This window comes from Parus major, chromosome 20, assembly GCF_001522545.3.
Source record: "Parus major isolate Abel chromosome 20, Parus_major1.1, whole genome shotgun sequence".
In the NCBI taxonomy this organism is placed as follows: Eukaryota; Metazoa; Chordata; class Aves; order Passeriformes; family Paridae; genus Parus; species Parus major.
Window position 1 is genome coordinate 4,448,860 of NC_031788.1, and position 24,630 is coordinate 4,473,489.

Sequence of the window (24,630 nt, forward strand, 5' to 3'; positions counted from 1 at the left end):
AATTGGGGTAAGGCCAAACTAAAATATTCCTTTTGATATGCTTGGCATGTTTTGATGCCTATCAGAAACAACACATGGAGACACAGATGTGGAATTAAGAGGGAGGAGGAAATACTGATGTTGTTATTAGAAGGGGACGTCCACATTGTTGATTTTGAACAAACACAAGAAAGCTGCTGGTTAATGCAGTGCTGGTGTGTGTTTGGATGACAGCCCCAAGTGTGAGAGTGGGGTTTGAGCGTGCAGTTGGCGTGGAGCAGCCCAAAAACCTCTGCAGGCTGTGCTGCTCTCCATGCCAGTGCCCATCCTTTTGATGTGGCTGCCACATGTGCACAGCCTTGCCAGCACTGAATTAGGCAAACTTTTCATTAGAAAGAAAATTGTCAACCACTGCTTTTACAGGCTTCCAAGAACGAATCCTGCCCTCCACCCCACCCCCAATACGATTGTTTGCGGGGTGGAAAACTTTCTGGACACAAATCTGGTTTCTTGGATGTGTGAATAACTAGAACTGGGCAGATACAGAATTTGCTGCCTCGATGATAGCAGGGCTGATAGCAAAGCCAGGACCTCTTTTGACTCCAGTGATAATTTTGGGTGCTCATTTTCTGATGTGATAGACAGGTGTCTTGATTAACACTGTCAGTCCTCAGGTACAGCTACAGAGGTGACAGGAGGAAGGGAAAATAAATCAGTAAATGAAGTTGTGTGAGTCATTGCTGGGTATCCATGTTAGAATAAGGCTTTTTCACCCTCCTGGCAGGATACATGACCTCATATGCCCACAGGAGACTCCGTGTTGGATTTGTTCCATTTTGTGTAATTTTGAAATTCATGAAGTTCATTGGAAGGATTAATTATGTATAAGGCATGTGTCTGCATGTTCTTTTCATCTGTGAATGTTACCCTGTGTGCAGTTATTAGGGGTCTGATTGGACTCAACATTTTGACAAGAATTCAGTGACAAAAGGGGCCCATTATTCTTTGAAGTCATGGGCCAAGGAAGAGGAATGCCAGTAACATCAGTAATGACCTCATTTAACTTGTGACAGAGTACAAGATAATCAGGAAAGGTCATTGTAATAGAACTGTGGTTTATTCTATATGCAGCCCAACTCATGTTTCAGCCAGGCTATGTTGCAATTTTTATGAATGTGAAATCCTCTTATGTTCCCATGCAGGAAGGATGGACAGAGCAAGACAACAACTGGAAAGATCCTTCCCTCTCTGATACACTTAAAAGTGAATTAGCAAAGAGCTAGGGACAATAAAAGATGTTTTGTCTTCTGTGAGTTTTTTCTAAAAAAATAATTTTTTACTAAAGAGGCGATTTTGGCAACAGGAAAAAAAGTAGTTTCCATGTTGTCTTTTCATCATAGCTACAAAACACAAAGATTTCTCTTTTCAGTCAAAACTTAAAAGCTATAGGGACAAACAGTCTGAAATTGCCAGGGGAAAGCAAAATATAGTCTGCATTAATGGAACATTTCTGTGAACCTCTAATGCAATTATCCAGCTGCTTTATGAGCAGTATGAGTATGCAATTGTCAGCTTTGGAAATCCATCTCTCTCTGAACAAGTTACACCTGAAGTAACAAAACTTTTGGGAAAGAAAATAGTGAAAACAAAACCATTTCCGTTGTCTCTTTCATACTCTTTCCTTATGTTTCATCCTCTTATGACCCTGTACACTTTAGATTTTGGAACAGATTTATATAAAAGAACAAAAGAACTGCAAACCAGACAATTGTCCTGGTATTTTTTGTCCTGGTGGGAGACAAGAATTACTGGAAGTATCTTGGAATAAAGCTGCATTCAGAAGAAACCTCTTTCCATGCAGTCCTCTGAGATTTGGGTATTTTACAAAGGGTTTGAGTCAACATCAGACTTTTCTGTTTCTAGTGTGGTTCAGGCTTTGTGCACTGACACTGGAGGTAGTTTCCATTAGATGCCCATCAGCTTTTCTCTTCTGTTTTGCTTCCTAGCTGTGTCTTTTCAACAGTTAACTTTTATGGTTTCAGCAGCTTCCACCTGAGGTTTGCAGACATCTCTCCAGTTAAAATGAGTTGTCATCCATATGGACAGACTTCTGTTTCCTCAGATATTTTTGGAATAAAGAATATTTTGTCATCAGCACAAGAAGGGATGATATTTCCTTTGTTTAGCGCTTGTTGGGAATGTTTTGAACAGACAAAGCCCACAAGTGCCTGATTTCCAAAAACAGCTCTAGATTGTGCCATCAGCTCATTTCCCTCCTGTACAGAATTGGTTTTGTGTTTGTGTTTAAGATGAAAATCGTGACAGCCAAGGCTGGATGTACAGACCTTTAGGTGAGGATTCATAGTCTGAGGATGGCAGACCTGCATCTCTGGGGAGCTGTGGTTCCTCAGAGCTGAAATATGTCCCCACTGTGCCTCAGAGCTCAAGTAACCCTGTAAGAGATATGGAAACCCTCCCTTAATGCCCAGAACACACCACGTTTAAGACAGACAGTGAAGCAGGAGATGCACATGATGCAAGGGCATGTTTATACCTTATACTCAGCAGACAGAGCTATTTGCACATCCACATGCTTTCCTGATTTCTTCATGGTGTTTGGAATTACGTAAGGACCAGTGACAGTAACCACCAAGTGCTCAACGTGCTCCATTGATCTCATCACCACTGTATGAATTTCCACACAGTGGTGACTAAACTTTGTGGATCCTGCCTTGGAATGCTTTGGTTGCAGGACAAATCATGGCACAGATTTTTCAAGCTAATTCCTTCTGCTGATACCTCACAGTCTTTTCAAGGGTTTTTTGAAGAGATGTGTCTCATCCCCACTCCTAAACTTATGAGCAGGGCTACAAATTTTAGTCCCACAAATCTGCTTGAATATCCAAAGAGTTGACTCTGATTTCACAATAGCTGGATGTTTGAAAACATTCAAGTGTGTAGAAATACCGTGACACTAATTTAAATGTCTCCCAGTCAAAGCCTTGCAGTTGTTTTCTTGCAACACGTGTCTCTTACTGGAAGCCAAACAAGTGGGGCGAGTGGAAAACATGTGACTCCCTCCATTATTTACATCCCCTTCCCGTCCCCGCCGGCCAGCACAGTTTGAGTATGAAACTCACTGGAGAACAGCAGCCTATAAATATTCAGAGAAATCCAGGCAGGGCAAAAATGTTGCAAAAACCTTTGACTAACAGTTCACAGACCCTGTGAGTCGGGACTAACCACCGCTGGCCAGGGACACGGGCTGGATTCAAACAAAGGCTGATTGTAATTTTGTGGTTGGACATGAATGTTTTGCACAGCACTGATTGAGGCCACTTTGAAAACTGGGCCAGGGTTGTAAAATAACCTATTTACTGCAGTGTGCATTGTATTTGAAAACACAATGAAGCCTTGTAGATTCTAGCTGGGCTTGGTAGAGACCTTGCAGCTGAAAAAAAGGCTCTCCTGGCTATGAGGAGTCTTGTGGGACCTTGCTTATTTTATTTGTTGCCTGTGATTGGGTGAGGTAAAGTGAAACACATACAAAGCAAGGAATTGGGTATCTTTAGGTCCTAATTCCAAATTTTCCATTGATTTTTCTCTTTGACCTTTGAACCCTTGGCCCTTTGATTTCTTACACAAAGAAGCAGGATAAGACTGTGCTGCTCAGACAGCAAGATGACTAATGAATTAATGTTAATGAATTACTAATTGTAAAGCCTGCAGTCCATGCAAAGCCTTATGTTAGTGGTAAATGTTGGAGGAGTGAGTCTGTTGAGCATTGTCTGTACATGATGAAGTCACATCCCATTGATTTACTTTGGGGCCCCAGCTGAAGCCAGGGTTGAGCTTGAGGGTTGAGCTTGTGACCCATGGCACGAGCAGTGTGGGGTGACCTCCTGCCTGAGGCACAGCACCAGGATCTGGGCTCTTAGAAGTCAGCAGGTGTTGGAAGCTGCAGATCTGCTTCCTGAGCTTCTCACAGTGCTGTAAGAGCCTGAAGTCCCTCTGCTTTGTGGTGCTCCCAGAGCCTCCCTGTGAGCAGCACGGTCACACAGCCAGCGGCACCTGGAGTGAGGTGACAACCTTGTCCTGCTCTGTTGTGCAGTCTGGGGAAACTCAGGCACCCCGAGGATAAATCCCCAGTTTAGCCAAGGGGCTAAAGGCTCCTCACAGGACAGGGGTGTAACCTGCCTGTCCAGGCTCCCTCCCCTGCAATGAGGAGTACGAGGGTTTGCTTTGTCACCTGAAGCTGGTGTGAGTCTTTTCATTTGTTGGTTTTGTTGTTTCCACCCTTTCTGTAACATCTTGTACAGCAGATCTGGTTAGCTGCCTGCCCTGGAAAATATGGATGGTTTGAGATGTGAAGCAAGTGTTGTCTGTAGAGCCTGAGCCTCAGCTGAGGGCTGGCTCTCCTCATCACCCTGCTCAGACCTGGCTGTGAGCAGAAAGCTGAGCAAGGGAGGGCTTTGGGTAGTCAGCATCTAGTAGGCCCCTAAATCCTTCTCTAGTTATTGGGATCTCAGAGAGAACCTAATGAAAATGCTTCCTTTAGTTAAAGAAAAAAAAAATTAGGATCTTGACTGAATTCCATAACAAAGGCAAAAAATAGCAGAGGAATAGACAGGTACTGTAGATAATTCACTACAATAAATTTGCTTTCAGATGTAACTTTGGATTCCTTCTCACCTGGTTAGAACCTAGCTGCTACAAATCTACTCTGCATGATCTGCCTCCATATATTTATATGTTGTCTGTGTGACTTCCACACAGAACAAGCCATGATAGAAATCTTACATTTAATTAAAATTGATTTTAAAATTCCCTTGATCAATAATGAGTTAAAATTCATCCCGGCAGTGATGGGAACAGCAAACCTTCTGAGAAAAGCTTTCAGGCCAGTGGTTTTGGCTTTAGAGACTGGGTCTTGCCTGAAATTATCCCTTTCTTGGCTCCAGGCTCCGTGGTGCTTGGCACATTATGGTTTACCCTATAGCCCAGCTTGTCAACCACCCATATGAAAAGCTGAGACATCCAGTCTAAAGGTCTCTTTCTTTTTCTGCCTTTTCCAGTGTAGATGCTTTAAACATCAAACTCTTTGTAACTCTGTTGTCATCAGTTTGGTAATGCCTACTGGGCTTCAAAATGAAATGAGAACTTTGTGGAAAATGACCCAATATTTCTTCTTTGATTCCTACACTGCAGCCTATCTAAAGTGTTTGAAGTGCTTGCTCAGATGGCAAAATGGGGTAAGTTATAAGTAAAGGGATATTTAACAGCTGAGTTTTAAAGATTGCAAAATCCCTCTGCATTTAAGTCTTATCCCCCTGCAGAAGAAAGACCCAAAGCAAATATGTATAATATAGAAGAACATGGTTTATGTAACCTTGTCTTAGAGAAATTGGAGAAATTAATAAAGACTGGCTTCAAATGACAGTAATACTTTGTTGTTCACACTCCAGGGTGCTTCCTAATTAATTGTCTCAAGCCTTTGCTGAGAGATACTTTAGCAAAAGTGCTGTGATCAAGGAAAATTAAGAGGCTGAGGTACTCACTCAGTGCTGCTTCTCTCCTGAGAGTTACTTATTTGTCCCATGCCAACATTCCCATCTCAGTGATGAGAGCTTCATTCCTGATCACACAACTGGATCCCCCTGCCTGACTTCTCTTGAAGCCACATTGACCTGAGATAACAAATCAATAAATTAACACAGAAGATCTGATAGTAGGATTGGGGCACTTGTTAACTCTGGACTGGCCTTAACAGTTTAAGTCTGGGTAATTAATGTGTAAATAACATCAATTTACACAGTTTCATAGAGAGTGAAGGCAGAGAGCTACAAAAAGTGCATCGAACAGGAATTGCAGAAAATCAGTGTCTAACAGGAAGGAAAGGAAAAGTCAGCTGCACTACAAAGGTCTGGCATGATTTTGGATCAAATAGGGATGTGTCACTATTTTACTCCCTGGTTAGGGAAAACTGGTGTATTAGTGCATTGATAATTGGCATCTTGTGTTGGAAGTGTGGAGAGCTGATTTGATGTTGTTTGCTGTCTCTTATAGAAGTACAGAAACCAAAAAGATGTCATGAGGAGGAAATATTTTAGGAAGTAGAAAAACAGGCACCCCACTAAGCACTTCCTAGCACATGGCAAAGGAGAAACAGTGAAAGGATCACTCAGTTTTAATGAACTCTATAACATGTAAAACACTGTATAAAATTAGTAAACATTGTGATAGTGGGACTCCTTTTGCCCTTTAAAAAAAAAAATAAATTAGGACACCTTTGTGTTAATATGACAGTAAATAATTTCTTATTGAAAAGGTTATTCTTGCAGGAGTGGGGCAGTGCCCTGGGGCTGTGGTTGGCTGTGGTTGTACACCTGTGGCAGGCAGGTGACACGAGCTGCAGGGCTGCCCAGGCCCTGGCTGGGTGTGTTGCCACAGCAGGTGACAGTACCAGGAGCAGGTTCTTGGTCTCCCAGGTTCTCCACTCCCACCTCCAGCCAGAACTGCTCTGCCTGCAAAAAATCCCCTTGCCCATTTTTCTTATTATACCTACATGATCACATTTCTACAGTAAAGAAACCTTACTCATTTTACTTTTTGGTGAGAAACACTTTTCACAGCTCTGCTTGGTTTCATGCTTTCCAGTCATGGATGTCGTGATTAGGGGTTTGTTTTATGCTTGCTGCAGCCCAGTTTCTCTGAGCATCTTGAATTCATTGCAGGAAAATTCCACACTGTTCTCCAGGTGAGACTTTTAGGCCACTGTGTGCTGTGGCACCCTGTATTTCAGTGTACTTGTTCTGTGCTTTGAGTTGACTCTTGCCTTTCCATTCCTCCTCTCTCTCTCTTTTCCCCCTTGGTCTGCTCCCAAATAACTAAAAAAATTTAGAGGTAATGCATTCTGGCTATTAATGTGCTAGTTTTTGTTGTTTTGCTTGGCACTTAGAAGTAGGAAGATGTGTCTCTGAAACAACAGTAGGATGGCACATAAATGGCTTTCTTAAATTTTCCTGTTTATATTAAAAAAAATAGCAGTCTGTATTTTTGGGTTTTCTCCAACTGTTCCTCCTAGGAGGGCATATTCTTGTGGGAAGAATGCTGCTGTCAGAAGGATAGGAAAGCATCTACTGTCATTTGATTTCATTTTCCTTTCCACTCTCCTGCTACACTATTCCACAGTGGAGCATAAGGCTGTTAGATCCTTGCTAATAATGTAGTTCCAGCCACTGTGCAAAGAAATGTCAAAATGTTAATACAGTCATCAAGAGCTCCCAGGCTGCCTCAGCTATTTGAATTGATTTCAGAGGGTTCTGATCAGAGGAACAGCTCCTTCCTTGGAGTTTAAATGTGCTTTATTTCTCATGAAGGCATTTTGGAGCCTCTGCTTTCCTCCCTGAAGTCCTAGTTGGGGGAACACTTGCCAAGTCAAACAACCCCCATTTTCCCTCCTCACCACGCACCTGCTATTTGTTTCTCTGTGCTCCAGCCTTGTCATTGTGCCACTCCAGTTGTTGCTCGTGGTCACAAGGGAACTGGGGACACAAAGCTGAGATAATTTAAGAGAAATGGAAGACAGGCAGATGTAATTGTCCAAATTTTCATTTGAGCCAGGATGGGTATGGTAATACAAAGGTATAGAAATTGTATATATAAAATATGTGTGTGTGTATATATATGTGTGTGTGTGTGTATATATATATGTATATGTATGTATATATATATGTATATGTGTATGTATGTATATATGTATATATGTTATATAAAATGTGTATTTTACATATATAACAATATATAATATATATTACATGATATGTAATTAAATTATATATAATATTTATTACATAATATGTAATTAATTTATATATATATATATATTTCAGGATAAAGAATGGCCAGCACCTGAATTTCTGAATGATGTGAGAAGCAGGACCTGATCCTACCTCTTCCTGCCACAATGGGAAGCTCAGTTAAGTCCCACTCCAGATATTTGCTGTGAGTAACCACCACCACTTCAGGGATGGGAAATTTTGGCTTGTTTGCTTTGTCATAATATTGTTACCTAATGCAATTTCAAGTTTGCTCAGCAATTTAATTAAAAGATATGGGTTTTTCTATAATAATAGCAAGAATATGTATAATTTTTTCTATGGAAAAAATGTTGGTTATTTCATACATTTAATTTTATTTTGATTGGAGATGAAAATGGACAGTGCTTCCCAGAAGAAAACTTGACCCTGCACACAACTACAGTAGAGGCAATTTAGAGATTATGGTTTGTATTTTCTGATATAACTGTCTGTTGTGTGGAAAATTCAACTTACAGAAAGTCTATAAAACTGGCCAGAGAGCATGAGAGAGAGATGTTACATTACTTTCAATCACCAAACTCTTGGTTTCAATGAAGAGCCTTGATGTTTTCCTCTTACATTTTCTGCTTCAACCTTTCTGCTTGTGAGCCATGTAGTCATAGTCTGTGGACTTGAAAACAGCACCAAAGCTGTGGCAAATTATTTTATTGGTGTTTCTGGTGTGGTGTATTTGAAGTGATGAAAAATGGCTTTTAAAGCTTACCTGCTTCAAAGGCAGAAATCTTAGATAATGGTTTGAGAGAACTGAGAGAAAGGAAAAACAGCAAAATCTGCTGCTGCTGCTGTGCCTGATTTTCCAGTGCATCCTTTTCAGTGGATCCCTGGGACACACCTTGAGTTCTGGTACTCCCTGGAGTTCCCTTGTGGTTTCTCTTTGTCTTTTCCTCTCAGGACCCTTTTGACCATCTGTGCCTTGTGGAGAATATGAAAGCTCCTTCCTGTGTCCAAGATCAATAGCTTTAAAACCAGAGCACAAGAAGCCACTAATCATCTTTTCCACCAGGCGTGATTAATTTCTGAAGTGTTTCAGCTAGCTCCCTTTGAAGTTCCCTTTCCATTTATTTCTATTTTTTTTTCAGCAAGTGTCCAAAACTCTGAGGCCCACACCCACATGTGTCCTGCAAGAGGCTGGGGCTGGCGAGGACTCCTCTGGAGTCTCTGCTATTTGAATGTGGGTGGGCCAGAGCACTTTTTGGAAAGCTCTCCCAGATCCTGGAAATGTGATTTAAAAACCAGTTGAGATGTTTCCCAAAGCACCCTGGCTTCAGTGGAAAGTGGTGCTGCTTTCCTGTCTGAATCTTGGATTTAGAAAAGAAGGAAAAAGGAGGGGGAGAAAAACACCCTAAGCAGCCACACTACAAGATTTAATTGAGTGTGTTTCAGTTCCTCAGCCTCACGCCAGCTGAATAAGAAAGTGACTGAGAGAAGCTACATCCCCCATCACCTCCTCTTTATGTGAGTAAATAAGACATTCCAGCAGTGCTGAGGCTGGGCCAGTGGAAAGATTTTTTTTATTATTATTGTTATTATATTTTTTTAAGTGTTATTTTTAAAGTTAAGTCATCCACAAATCCACCTGGTCTCTCTTCCTGCTTCTCCCGCACGCCACAGCAACACAGGGAAGGGGAAACACAGAAGGGGAAAGTGCATGTGGTGTGTGAATGGAACTCTGAAACTGCACAAGGGTCACTCTGACATCTTTGCAAGTACCAAGAAATGGTTGTACTGCAAAGGGGTGATGTGGCATTGGCTCACCCAGAGATGGGCATGCCAGCTTGTCAGTGTGGGGACGTACATGAACCTCAACACTGCTTCCACTTGTGTTTGGCCAGAGTTTTCTAATTGATCTCTGGCACTCAGAGAGCTGGCCTCATGTACCAGCCAGGGATGGCTGAGTTGTAGCTGACTGTTGCTCAGTTTACAAATAACTCAGTGCACCACATTTCCTTCTCTGCACAGGTACATTCCTGGTGAGCAGAGTTTGAAAAGGAGTGATATTGCTTGTGTGTATCAAAGATCTGTGCTGCTCTTGTAAGGCTGCCACTGAGTGCTAGGTGGGGAAGGCATCCACAACCTGTTGCCAGGAAATCCCTCTTTGAAAACAAGACTTGGCTACTATTTATTTTTAATATACCGGTTTTGTTTATTTTTTTGTTCATGTGTATTCAGCCATAACCACTTCTGGCAGCTACAGGAGCTATGAGGCTCTATGGAAAACTCTGTTTTCTTCACTTTTGCAGCACTAGCTAAGGATGGAACTGAAACCTAATGAGGAAGCTTGTGCTGGCAGTGTTTCTTACCCAAATGTGTCGGCTTGTGCATTTCTGGGCATCTGTGCTCAATATGAAGCACCTGCTCATGTAAGGTATGTTCTGTAAAGATTGGAAGATGGCCCAGTTGGAAAGGAAGAATTCACACATTTAAGAAAAATTACCTGTTGAAGGCACAGTGGTGAGCAAAGAAGCTTGTGGTTCTGCAGCTACAGGAATATCAGGGGTGGAAAAAATTCTCCACAGCAGGAACAGAGAATGTAGACAGAAAATTAAAATGTTCTGCAGTGATTGCAGTAAACTTCTAATATGCAAAATAGGCAAATGGTTCCCTCTGTGGTTCTTGCAGTGTGAAATGCATTTTCTGCTCTCTCTCAAGGGTGACCCACTTATAAGGTAGTTGAAGGATGACAGTAGACATCACTGAGGCTAAAATGAAATAGATACAGCTGTAGATGTTCTCCTAAAGGAGAATCTCACAGAAAGTAACTCTGTTAGGGAATCCAAGCCTTGGTTTCAGTTAACAGTGGATGTAATTTTTCCTGGTCTTACTGGAGATGTGTTCTTGTCAAACTGAATATAAAAATTATGCCCTATTTAAACCATTCTCCCTTGTTTCTCTCTCATCCCTCCTGTTTCTGTTCTATATTCTAAGACTGATTTTCATCTCCCAGAATAGGATAAGATCTCTTGTCTCTGGACACTTCACATTCCAGGGTTTCATGGCTAATGCTTGTGCCCCTGGTGTCTCTTTACTTGTGGCTGGAAGTTATGAGGGAATCATGACCGCTGTGATTTGGAATATACACAAAAACTATGGTTTTCCTGACCTGTGACCTTGTAAGCATTAGGTAGTAGGAGACATTATTAATTAAATTATGTGATAAATAATAAAGAAATTTTTGTAATTTTTCACCTTAAAAAAGAAAATAACTACTAGTCCTTACATTGACTTTTCATGTTCTGATCACCCACTGTGAAACACTTTCCTGAAGGTTGGTCCCCAAACTGTGTCATAAGGACTCCAAGTGAAATTCTGTCCCCAGGAAAGAAAAGGGCAAGAGTGCCAGCTCAAGGCTTGGATTGTCCCTGAGCCATCCTCTGGATTTATTCCTTAGGAAAACAATTGATTCCCAAACTGTTAGTGCTGAGACCATTTGAAACCATCAGCCCCAATGGCTTTGAAGTATCTTAACTTCAAAACAGGCATGTGATTTTCTGTCCTAAATCCAAAGTGGAGAAAAAAGTTGCATCTGGGGCTGGAAACTTGCATGAAGGACCAAGTTTAGCTGCAATTCAAATACTTATGAGTGAGTTACAATCCCCTAAATCTCACCAAGCCCTCCTTGGAAAGAATAGGGCCACCCAGAGAGGGGGGATGATAGTTTTAAGGAAAAGGCTACTTAAGATTATGAATCCATCCATGAATTCCCTTTCTTTTCTTTTTCCTTAAGTTGTTTCCTGGACAATAGATTTTATTATTTGCTTCCCACTTACTGCCAAGGCACTCTTGGCACCTGCTGCAGCAGCTCCAGGCAAGGAAGGTGGGTTACAAGTGCTTGTGCTGGAAGGTGCAGGATATTTTAAGGGTTCATTCTTTTGCTGGTGGTGTTTCACTCCTGCCTAGTCACTTTTTGGTGATTTTCCTCTGTGTCTCAGCCCACAGACTGCAGGTCAGTTTGTCTCATGGGGACTGAGGATCTGATTCACAGCTAAAAGCCCTTTTCTGGCTTCTCTACATTTTGGTTTTTCCCTTGTGCAGAGGAACACGGGCACAGTGTGTAACTTTTCAGAGTGGCAGGGTTTCCCTAGTCCAACAGGCAATGAGAGGTGAAGGGTGTTATTTATTTAATATAATTAATAGTATTAAGCTGTTTGTTTTTGGTTTTTTTTTCTGCTTTGTCTGCTTTCCTCACCCATTATAGGTTTTCCTTTCCTGGTTTTGGAGGGGTGTAAGGATGAAGCTGTAGTTTCAGTGAAATCACTAAGAGTAGAATTTCATCACACCCACACAAATGATGGTTGGTGGTGCACTATTTCTGTACAAACATTTCAGTGAATCTGTAGCTTTTGTACTGAGCTGCATTTTCCTCCTGAATGGTTTTTAAATGGTTGGTAAGAGAAGGTATGAGGTCCCTCAAATCTCACCCTATCCCCCCAGTAAAATTAATGTTGCTGTTGAACATTTTGGATACAAATATAATGCTAAAAATGGCTAAAAAATACTATGACTATAAAAATGTAAGAGGTTTTTTCTGTGGTTGTTTAGTGTCTTTATCCTGTGCCTGGGAATGCTGGTTTGGATGCTTGTGTGAAATGGCGGGGGCTTTTCCTCCTCTTTTTAAAGCATTTATTTCCTTCTTGTGGAGAAAGAAGCTTTGCAAAAAGAAGTGAGGCAAAGAGAGACAAAGAGCCTGTAAGGGATGGATGATGGAGTGCTGATATTGGCACATGTACAGGTCTGTGTTCTTTGTGGCTGACACAGTGCCTCGGTAATGCAGCATCTGCCTTGGCACAGGGGCTCCCTAATATCCATGGAAGTTATAAAGCACATGGAAATACATTTCTTTCTCTTTCCCCACCTTTCCCCCTTCTTTTGAAACCTCAAGGTGTTGACTGGTGGCTCGCTATAGCACTTAGTTTGTTACCACCCATTCACACCTCTGGGTGTCTACTGTCCCCACCTCCTCTCACACTTCCCTTGCTGTAACGATGTGTTGCAGAAATAAATTGTGTTGCACAATGAGTGCGTAGAAAGAACAAGAGGGTATTTAAAAGCTGAGAAATCAGAGAACTGGTGTGGAAAGAGAGAGAGAGAGGGAAGTGCTTTTGGCACACTGAGCTGGTAGTATATTATAATTCAAGCTCGGTGTCTGCTGCGCCGCAGTGATTATAACACTCATTTGCATGCTGGAACTCGAATTTAACAGGAAGGGATTGAAAAGCCCAGGACTTGGGGTGCTGCTTGAGAGCTTAGGAGTTCAGAGTGTGGCTTCTCTGCTTTCATCAAGGATCTGTATGAAAAATAAATGGTTTTTACTTTTGGTTTTTGGGCTTGACTTTTTTCCCCCCACTCAGGTCTGAAACCAACTCAGGCCTTGTAAAGATTCTGCTTAATCGTGGAAGCTTAAAAATCTCACTCAGTACCTTGAGAGGTTTGCCTTGATGTGAAGAGACTTTCTGAGACAGAGAAATGAGTCGAAATAAACATTTAGTGTTTCAGCCATGCAGTCGTAACACTTTCCTTTAGTTCCACATTTCCCAGGGAAGATTGTGGCCCTTGATCACACTCTAAACAAGCCAAGGCCGTGCTTTGCATTCACACAGCACAAGCAGACACCAGGCACCTTTTGCATTCCATGTGCAAACCTCCTTTGCTCGCTGTTGGAAGCTGGTGCTGAAGGAGATGGTACCAAACTTTATTATATTTTCTTTCCAATTCTGTTCAATCTCAGCGAGCTCCCAATTTGAAATGATGGCTTGCCCTTAAAGAGCTGCTCACACTTGACAAGCGTGTGGCAGTTCTTCATTAATTACCAGCAGCCCTTCCCAGCACAACCTCAGTTAGGTAGAATATTTGTTCAGCGCACATAATTATCTCTCTGTCGTTCTCTCTCTCATATCGATTCGTGTGGAAAATATGATTAAAACATGAACATCTACAAATGATTCAGAATAACAAGAGAGGAAAGGCCATTGTTTTTTCGCACTGACTATACTAGATTACTATAATTACAGCTGAATGGTTATACATTTCTCTGTGTCCCCCACAAGACTATGCTCATTCACAGCCTCGACACACCGTTTAAAATTAGAGAGGTTTAAAAGAAATAGCCTCTTAAGGATGTTTCTTTGACCCATTAAGGACCTTTACCTTGGCACTTGTACATGTAATCTCTGGCATAAGGTCATGTGAAGGGGGGGTAGGGCTAGGAAAAGAAACACCAAGCCTTCAGACATCTGTTGTGGTGCTTGGGCCAAGAGCGGAGGGGAGGCAGTGCCAGTTCGGCAGCCGCTCCCGCAGATTGCAGTCGGCTTGCTTTTGATGCCAGCGTTAATAACGCGGGCTTCCCGCTGAGTGGGTGGCACTGCCAGATTCCTAATTAGAATCCACTAAAAGCAGCAAAAGGTGAAGTGGTCACTTCTCTCCATTCCCCCCTCCATGCCTTCATCTCTTCTCCCAACATGTTTGTTTAGCCTCATTTTTATTTTGGCCTCTTAGCCCGACAGAGAGGAGTGGGGCAGGGTCCTGTGCGCTCTTGCCTTGTTCTCAGATTAAATAACTGGAAATTTTGATCTGCTGAAGCCCTCAGGAAGGTCTGATTCACTGTGGTGTGCGTGGAGATGACAGAACTAATTTCACACTTCATCCATTGTGCGCAGTGGGTTCACTTGTTGTTTGCTCCTGCAGCTGGTGCAGGCTCCTGAGACAGGACGTGGTTATCCTGTCCTGCCTTGATACAGGCTACGTGGGAAGAGCCTGGTTCAGAGGGCCAGAGCATGTCATGTGTATCCCATTGGCAGCTCTTGCTTTCTCTTAAAAAGCTGTAAATACTATTCCAGATGTTTTGTTTGCTCCCGAATCGCTTCAGGCTGCTTTTTCATAGAATCATAGGATGGTTTGAAAGGGACATTAAAGATAATCTTGTTCCAGCTCCCTGCCATGGGCAGGGACACCTTCCACTATCCCAGGTTGCTCTAAACTCCATTTAATCTGGCCTTGGACACTGCCAGGGATGGGGCAGCCACAGCTTCTCTTTTAGGTTGGTTCCAGATTATTCAACAAATTTGGAGATCCTTGAAAAGGCTCTGGGAACTCAAGCTGAGAAATAATTGAATTGTAGGATTTTTGACAGGAAGCGTGGCTAGATGTGCTTATGTCCTCTGGGAGAACAAGTCTGGAAACAGGCAGGACACAGAGGCACAGCTTGGAGAAAGCAGCCCAGGTGAGCACAAGCCAGCCTGAGTGTACTGTGGCCATCCCTTTCCAGCTGGATGTGACACATCCCAAGGACTCTGTTGTAAAGGAATGGATGGGAAGTTCCTGAAAGATGGCATAACCATTTTCAGGATGAGGTTTCTGCCTTTTTGTCTCCTCCACTTTACTTAAGAGGATGCCTCTGGAAGTTTTTTATAGATCTGTTTATCTCTGGTTCCTTGGTAAAGTAATGGTGATTACTTGTACCAAATTATTTGGTAACAGTGATTATTTGTACCAAAAATCAGGCAAAATGCAACCTGCAAAACGTGAGGCAAAGAGTTCAGCAAGAGCTGGAGCTGAAGCTGTTGCCACTGCACCTCTCATAAGCAATGTGCAGTTTTTTCCTAGCCATGAAACAGGGCATTCAGTTTTTGCATGTAAGGCTTTAGTTGCAAACCTGGAAGTCAAGCTACAAAACGTTACTTATAAATCAAAACTGGAGGAAAGAGCCCCGTGAACTCTTGCCAGTTGAAACTTCTGACTTTTCTTTGGCTTTACCTTTAATTTGCTGTTAGAAAACCTGTGATCAAGTTTTAAGCTGTGAGCCAGAATTAGCCAACTAATCAGCAGCCTTTCTCATTGTCTGATTAAATGAAATCCTTCAAACTGTCCCACCTTTTGATCAGTAATGCAATAGGATGCATTTTCCAGTACTTGTGAATGCAGAACAATGAGTTTTATGCCAGATTTCAGTACAACTGCTCTGCCCCCTCCAAATTGCCCCTGGCTAGCCCAGCCTTTAGGATAGAGGGGAAATTGCCTTTCTTGGTGTCCACAAAATGCTTGCCATTGGCCAGTAAATACCTTCTAGTTAGAACATTATTTCAGTTCCTTTCTATTTGTGTCCTATGAAATAAAACAATGCCAACTCTATTTCTTTTTGTTGTTGTTCTTTTTGTTATCTCCTAACAAGGACATAATATTTATGACAAATGTTTTGGAAAATTCCTCTAACATATGTATAGCTATAAATGAGAAATAGCTGAAAAGAAGCAGCAAGTCCAGGTTCCAGACAGGGTGAGAGAGAAAGGGGAAAAAAAAATAAATCTGAGAGACAGCAAATGTGTATCTTTTGTTTGGTAATATGGTATCCGTGTAATGTCTCTGAAATGGCCACAGTTAAAGTTCATGCTACATTAGGAAAGCAAAGTGGTTTACATTGAAACTTAATAGAAGTCAATTGTGTTTGAAACATCTGATGCAGAAATAAAACACCTTATGTTTTATGGGAGTGAGGAGCTGCATATTTGGCACTCTTTCCTCTTTCTAAACACGTGTGCTCCCTCTATCAGTTTGAGATAATCCAGGTCTGGCTCCTGCCCAGTCACTCCTCCTAACCAGAATTACAGGAGACACATTGAGCTCCCTGTGCACACTCCACTCCCTCTTGGGCCACTAATAGCCCTGAGTGAGAATTAGTTATCATCTTCTACAAATCTTCCACCTTCCAAGAGAATGTTATTAACAATGACTATCTTTTCCTTTAATCATCATTTCTTTGTTTGGGGAGGCCTTGGGTGTTTTCCACCTACAATGGTTTTTTTTTGGTTTTTTTTTTTTTCTGTTACTTAATGCTTTTCCATGCAAACGTCAAACTCTTGAGGTTCACATCAGAACATGATATCTAGGGCTGCTGTTGTTTGATCCACTTCCCTACATAACCAGAAAATAAAGTTTCACTGACAAATCCACTCCACGGTCATGAACTGATCCTCCAACTGAACTAAGTTTATCCTGTGGACACCTTCCAACTTCTGCTGCCTTCCACTCAATTACATGCTTATTTTCCTAATCCTCTATTTGATAGGCACAGAGTTTTATATTTCTGCATTCCAGCTGAAACAGGAACCTCTGTTCTTTGCTGCTTTAGATGTGTGCAGACGTTCACACCTCCAGAGTGTCAGGGGATCTGATCACAGAGAGTCAGGCTATGAGAACATAATCTAGAATTTGCAAATATTAGTGTACTTCTGCACCCTCATCTTTCTGAGGGGCTGAAGACCAATTCAATTAGCTATTGAAGTGTTCCATTTGGTAGATTAGTTGGGATTTGGATTTTAAATCAGGATTAATATGTTGTTTTGGTTTTTTTTTTCCCCTACAAGGTTATATAACAAGTCTACAAGAGAACTGAAAATATTAACCAGAACTCCAAATCCAAAGTTCAGTGCTGTCACTATTCCTTCAGCTTTCCTCCCTTTAAATGTCACAATGTCTTCATTGGGAACAAGAAGCAAATTTTATCCAATCACTTATGTATATGAGGTTCAAACTAAGTAAGTTTAAGTAAATGACACTTTTTTTTTTTCCTTGTCTAAATGTAGGCAAGCTAATGTGACCAAATTTATCTGATACTCTCTCTTAAAAATAACATAAAAGGAAAAAAAAATGTGAGCTTGTCAGCCACAGGATTATATGTATTTAGCTTACTTATTCAAAATAGTGCTTTTATTTTTCAATATAAATCTTAAATTCTGATGGAACATTAATCTGAAATGCTGTGAAAGTCTGTATATGTTTTTTACAGCTAGCAGTCATTTGACCTAGCAACATTTCCTATGCTTCCAATGTATTTTAATTAGATGTTATGGATAGAATTAGGATAGGCCCTTTTTTTTGAATTTATGGGGTGTTATTGGAAACCAGGACTGGTTTAGAGTCTTGATCTGTGCAAGAAATGAAAATCAGGTTGTTCTTGTCCATATACCAAGATATTAAAACCTATTCTTCTAGCAACTATTTCTGTCAAATAGAAATTGGTCTGTTTTGTACCTGTTTCATAAATAGGAGGACAATTTATTTAGTGAAACAATCCAGAGAGTGTGGAAAATCTGATCCCAAAGGGAAAAGTGATAACGCAGTGAACTTTTCAAGTCAAAATTTTAAACTCTGCTCTAGCATTTCCTCTCCTAGGGGATTAATTTCCATGGCACTGAAGCTGTAAGTCACCTTCCGTTACCAGGCTTTGTTTTTGTTGGCACTCTTGGAGGTTTTCCTTCTTTCCTTTGCAGAACCTTGGTGAGTGTGTGTAGACAATCTGGTTTGCTGGGCATGAGAACGTGAGGGGGGTGAATTTGTGTGTGAAGAGCTGGGGGTGATGTTCTGCAGACCTCAGTAGGACCCTGTGCAGTCATGAGGGAGGAAACAGGTTCTGCTCCAGCCAGAATTAAATGCTGAGCACAGGAACAGAAAGGAGCTTAAGCACGGAGCTGGTTGAGGATGTAGAGCTGTGTTTTTAACTTTAGTCCTCTCCAATCCACGTCATCATAGGATGGTTTGGGAGGAAGGGACCTTGTAGTTAATCCTGCCATGGCAGGGACACCTCCCACTGTCCCAGGTGCTCCAAGTCTCATCCAGCCTGGCCTTGGGCACTGCCAGGGATCCAGGGACAGCCACAGCTGCTCTGGGCACCCTGTGCCAGGGCCTCAGCACCTGCTGAGTGAAGAATTTCCTCCTAACACCTATTCTAAACCACGTCTCTTTTAATTTAAAATCATTCCTCCTTGTCTTATCATTATGTCTTGAATACATCTTCAAGATTCAAGAGTCTACACTATGAAATTTCTTCCTTGTTTTTACTACGGCTACTTGAAGCTTTGAGTCGTTATGGGGTTTTTCATTTTTTTGTGGGTTTTTTTTTCATTTTGGGTTTTTTGTTTGTTTTTATTTTTGTTTGCTTTTTTGTTGGTTTTTTTGTTGTTTTTTTTTTTTTGTTTTTTTGTGGGGTTTTTGTGTAGTTTTTTTTTTAACAAAAGGATGTTCTTTTTTATGATTCCAGCTTTTCTGTACTCATTTGTCCTTCCATTTGTTTTTTTAAAAGGCACAATTCTAAAATGAACAAGACAATTAAATAGTAGCACCCCTTCCCCACATGAGTGTAAGTTTAAAACCATTTGAATGCACAGCATCAGGCAGGAATCCCAAGTTTTCTCACCTTGATATTAATATTGTCATAAAAACCAGACAATGCTGTTGCTAAATAAGAGTCCTACCTGGATTTTATCAGGTAGGACTTTATTTTTCCTAAAACCACAGTTTTTGGTATCCCAGAATCAGGTGAATATCTGATCCTTCCAGAAGAGAAAATTAAGGCTCTTGAGCAAAAAAAGAGTAATGTAAAACTTGAAAAGAAGAAATGGCTTTTGGTTGAAAAGAATGGGGCTGAGGGTGGGTGGTATTTTTTTCCTTCTTTTTTTGATTATTTTGTGGTCTTAAGTCCTGAGCCCTGACTTTTGAATGCCCAGATTTGACAATATAGGACTAATATAGGAAATAATATAGGAAAGCCATTCCTGGTGGGGCAGCCTGACCTGCACACTCCAATCCTTCCATGCTGTGTGCTCTGTAAGTGGGGCCAGCTTGAAATCAAAACTCAACTCTGCCAAAAGCCAGAGGAAGAAAGCAATTCCCTGGACAGACTGGGCCAGCAGTGCAGCCACGGGACAGGAGCTCTTCCTTCCCTGTCCTCCCTGGACATCTGTTCAGCTCATGTGAGCGCTGCCCTGCCCGGGGCTGCTGCTGGGGCAGCTGGCTCACATCAGTGCTGTCAGCAGCACCCCCAGCCTGCAGCACACGCTGCCCCTCTGCTCTCCAGCATCCAGCTCCCAGCAGGGCTCCCTGGCCCAATCTGCTGAAGACAGTGAGCATCCCTGAGCAGGAGCTTTTGTCTCTGCTCCCCTTGATCATAGTGACACCATCGATAATTGCCAATACATTTCATGTGTGACATCCGTGGAATTCATGCAGCAGTGCAGACCTTAGTGCCTCCTGGTGCTTTTAAGTTCTCAGCACTGGTTTTGCTCCATCTAGGAGAGTCTGTCTCTGCCTTTCAGCTCTGCAGTTGCAGCATGGCAGGAAATCCTCTCTTTGGGGACCAGTCATTGCTGTCTCCTTCCTCCTCTCCTAGCCCCACGCTCGAGCAGTGCTGTTCCTTGATTGTGATCTAAATTGTCCTTATGTCATGCCAGGCACTGGGATGGCTGCAAGGCACCAGTTCCTGCCGGGCAGTGCCAGGCACAGAGCATATGCTCACCATCCTCAGGCAGATGGGCTTGGCTGGGGCCAGCAGAGCATGAAAGAACAGGGGCCTGGGTAGGAAGAGGCTGAAGAACTCCACAAACTGGTTGAGTGCCACGTCCCAAGCAATGTTAACAGCTCATTAACATTTCCCATAGGGCTGGCGGGGCAGCACGGGAGGTCAAAAAATTAGGGACTATTTTCTTAAGGAAACAGGAGGTAAAGAGGTCTAGATCCATACAGCTGGTGTAGGACACAATGCAAAGATTGGCCTGAAGAAAGGCAAAGGGGAATGCTTCGTGTCATTCTCTGCCTGCTTAACTAGGACCAGCCATCTGCCCATTTTCTACCCGGGATTCTCCCCATGCTGAGCCGAAACTTGCTTCATTATTCAAAAGCAAACTTGCCCAATGGCACAAGATGTTGGGAGGCAGCTGATTCGTGACCTAGCCAAAGATATCGGGAGGAGGGAGCGAGGTTTTCCTTTGAACCAGGCTCTGGAAGCATATGGCAGGCCTTGTACTTCAGGACGTGATCCATATGCTGCTCTTCAGTGCCCATATGCTTTCTATATTTTCTGTATTTATTTATTTTAATCGGGATTGAGTCTGTGATCTTGATTTTCCTTTTGCTGCTGGCTGTAATTACATTTGGTTGTGCTACTGGAGGTAAGGCAACGAGGTTAAAAATGAGCACCAGAGTGTTCCGTTCTGTCCTTTTAACATCGTCTTGTCCTGTGCATTTTGTGTTGAGAGCTGTATTCTGGGTTAATGATCTGTAATGCTGTTAGTTTACATTTCTCCTTCTTGTTGCAGCTCAGAAATGGAGTTTCATTGACTCAGGGTCAGAGAAGAGACAAGCTCCAACAATAGAGCTGTACAAACATTAACTGATATTCACTGTTTCTTGTGGGGTTAGAGGCCATTAATCAGTGTATTCCTATTTCACTGGAAAAAACAGCAGAATTCCGAAAGCAGCTCTGGGCTCTGCCTCCAACCAGGGTGGCAGAATTTGACCTAAGATAGTAAAGATTTATAGGCACAAGGAAGCACTTTCAGTCACTCTCTTTGTCTTCCTCACTCATAAAGGGATATTCTGGCTCCAGCAGGACAGCATTTCCTGCTGTATTTAGCTGAGCCCTTCTTGTCCCAAAGGCTCCGTGGTGGTGACAGACACGGCTCCTTAGGTCCCCAACCAAGCAAGAATGGTGCTGGTGTGGTGCCACCTCTGCCCTGCACACCTGAGCATGCAGCAGAGCTGTCCTGGCCCCTGGGGATGTGGGCAGGGCTCCTTAGTGCCTGTTCCTCCTCCCGCACTGCAGAAGGGATCATCCTGGTATTGCATCACCCTTGCATCACCCTGGTATCACCCTGGTATCACCCTGGTATCACCCTGGCATCACCCTGGTACCACCCTGGTATCACTCTGGTATCACCCAGGCATCACCCTGGTCTCACCCTGGTATCACTCTGGTATCACTCAGGTATCACCCTGGTACCACCCTGGTATCACCCTGGTATCACCCTGGTATCACTCTGATATCACTCTGGTATCACTCAGGTACCACCCTCGTATCACCCTGGTATCACCCTGGTCTCACCCTGGTATCACCCTGACATCACCCTGGTATCACCCTGGTCTCACCCTGGTATCACCCTGGTATCACCCTGGTATCACCCAGCCCGACAGCCGAGCAGGAGCTGCAATAGCAAACCCTGCCTGGCACTTCCAGCTTGTGCCCATCTGCAGAAAATCACCACCAGCTAAAACAAAGTATTTGTAGGTGCAGTGGATGTCCAGAGCAAAATGAAAGTGTCCCAAAAGGAAGAGCTGAATTTTTGTGTATTTATCTCTTCAGCCTGCAAGAAGTCCTGTTTTCACACTGCTGCTGAAAACAGTCACTCCTCACAGACAAAGGGCTTGATGGCCCAGTCATTTTAACCATGTGCTTTCTGTTTTCCTGCAAACCTACTAAATAATTAGCAGTGAAATCTGCTTTCTTTTTTATTTCCATATTTTCATAGGAAAAAAGCTCCTGACAAAATAATTCCTCATTGATACTGGGGAAGGGGATACTGATTTTGGTTTGGTTTTGTTTTTATCTGTGGGAAAGAATGCAGCATATTCTGGGGCTGGTGTTAATGTAACCAGACTCTTTTGAGGATCCTCACCAGTAATTAAATTACTATTCCTCACTTTTTGTTGCATACAAAGAACAAATGAGCAGATTGGGTATTTCCTGCATGAAGTGATAACATCTGTGTATTATTGGGGAATACTCAAGTCCTTTATCACAGTCTAGTAACTCACGTTAAAATTATTTGGAATTAATGACAGTTTTGTGTGAAGGAAAACAATGTCCTGGATTCTGAGAGGTTTTATCATTGATGTATTTTTCCACCACAACATTTTTAGACGTTGAGAAGATCTTATGGTATCAAGGACTCAGAACAAAACAAGGGCTTTTTTGCAAGAAGAACCACCTCTAATTTTCATTTAAATCTTGAGCTGAAAAGTATTTATCTATAAATACTTTAGGATTTCATTTTTGTTATTATTGGAGAACTGAAAGTGCCAAAATACTGCTTGTAAGTCTGTTATTTCTGCTCTCAAAAGGATGCAGGAGATATTATAAACCTTGCAGAAGAGCCTGCTTTTGTGAGAATATAGAGAACATTTTTCAGAATGGAGCATTAGAAAGAAACTCTTTAAGACATTTTGGTGGAAGGTCTTTTGACAGAAAATCAAGTATTTAAAACTCAAAGATTTTTTGTTAAGGAGGTTTAACATTGTCCTCCCAGGAGATTGGGGGCTCTACAACATGGAACTTCCCCTCCTGTCCTTTCAGACATCACAAAGTTTGAAGAAGATGCATTTCAGTGTTGAATGGATTCTAAGTTGATTCTAAAGGGGATATTAAAATGCTTTGTGTTAACAGCAGCAAAAATAATTTCTACTTTCTCCAGTCAAATTTGTATTGAAACTTCCTGCTCTCTCCATTCCCAAAAAATATTTTTATTTTCATCTCAACTGGGAAGAAAAATCAAATGAAAATTGCTGGAGTTTCCAGAGCACATAACTTCCAGTAGAACTCCATTAGGAAAGATGGAAAATGTAGGAAAGTATCTGAATTTCAGTCCTTCTAAAGTTCACTCATTTCCCTACTTTAACACTTAGATTATCACATAAATATAGGGTCTCATTTACTCTTTTCTACATTTTTTTGAGCCATAGGATAGAACCCAAATCTTTAGCTTGTCCCAGGATAATTCCCTGGGCAGCCTTCCCTTTCTGTCAGAAGCAGCTGGAGAATGTGGAAACCTCCCTTGGCATTTCCAGCACGGGGAGTTGGGCTCTACCTTCCTAAGCTGTGCCAGCCTCAGGCTGCTGTCAAATCACTTGCTGATAATGATGGCAACCATTGCTCTGCTGAGGCTTGAATGACAACTTCCCTTACAGCTCTGGAAAGAACATCATTATCTTGCAACAAATTCTGAGAAACTTCACATTTTAACTCTCCTGGAGAAGACAGGGGAAGTACCTCTGTGTTTTATGGCAAGCCTTGGATGGGATTTTGCAAGCATGAGTAGACAATAGAAGGCAAAACAAGTCTTGAGTGAATTTTAAGGGTCCATGTGAGGCAGGTATGGCTTTGATACACAGGAAGAGGAACATGAGGAATGTTTGCTTGGATGTGTTGCTCTCACACAGAGCAAACGCTGGTGTTGGCCAGCAGGGTTTTGGCACAGGGGCTCAGGTGAGGGCAGAGCAGTGTCTGTGCTGTGCAGCCCCAGGGAAATCCATCCTCCTGGTCCACCTGCACACCTGGAACTGAGGTGGGAAATTCCGAGAGCCAGGCTCCATCTCTCTGGATGGGATCACCATCATTTCTCTTTCTTCTCCAGGTGAAATTTCAGTGCACCTGTGTCCGTCTCCTCTTTCCCCATTTAAAGAAGCAAACTGATCTGAAAATGTCTCCTGCATCTTACAGCAGTGAGCTTTGATTCACACTTCCCTTAATTCACTGCTATGAAAAATGGGCTGGCATCCTACTGTGAATTTAAATACTCCCAACCCAGGAATAAATGGATCCCATGGCTCATTTATCTTTCAGATATTAATTAATAGTGGTTAATTGTAGTTATGAACTGCAGCATTCCAGTCTCCAGCATCCATACATTTTATTTAATATATTCTGATTAAGGTGGAGTCAGCGAGTTGGAGAATAATTAAAACAGCTCTTTGCCATCAGCTTCTTACAAAATTTCAGCTTCCTCATGAATTCATAAGATGACTGCATCTGCCTCTTCAGAGAGAGAGAGTTGTTTTGGGGCTGAAGCACAGCAAACACTGTGAGAAATCCATCTGAACATGGTTTGCCTGTCCCTGCTGCCATAGACTGACACACAGCCACCTTTCCCAGCATGGCACTGAGGGAATAACTCTGCACATCTGCAGTCTTTGCTCTAGAATCACAGGATGAGAAGAGTTTACACTCTTAATT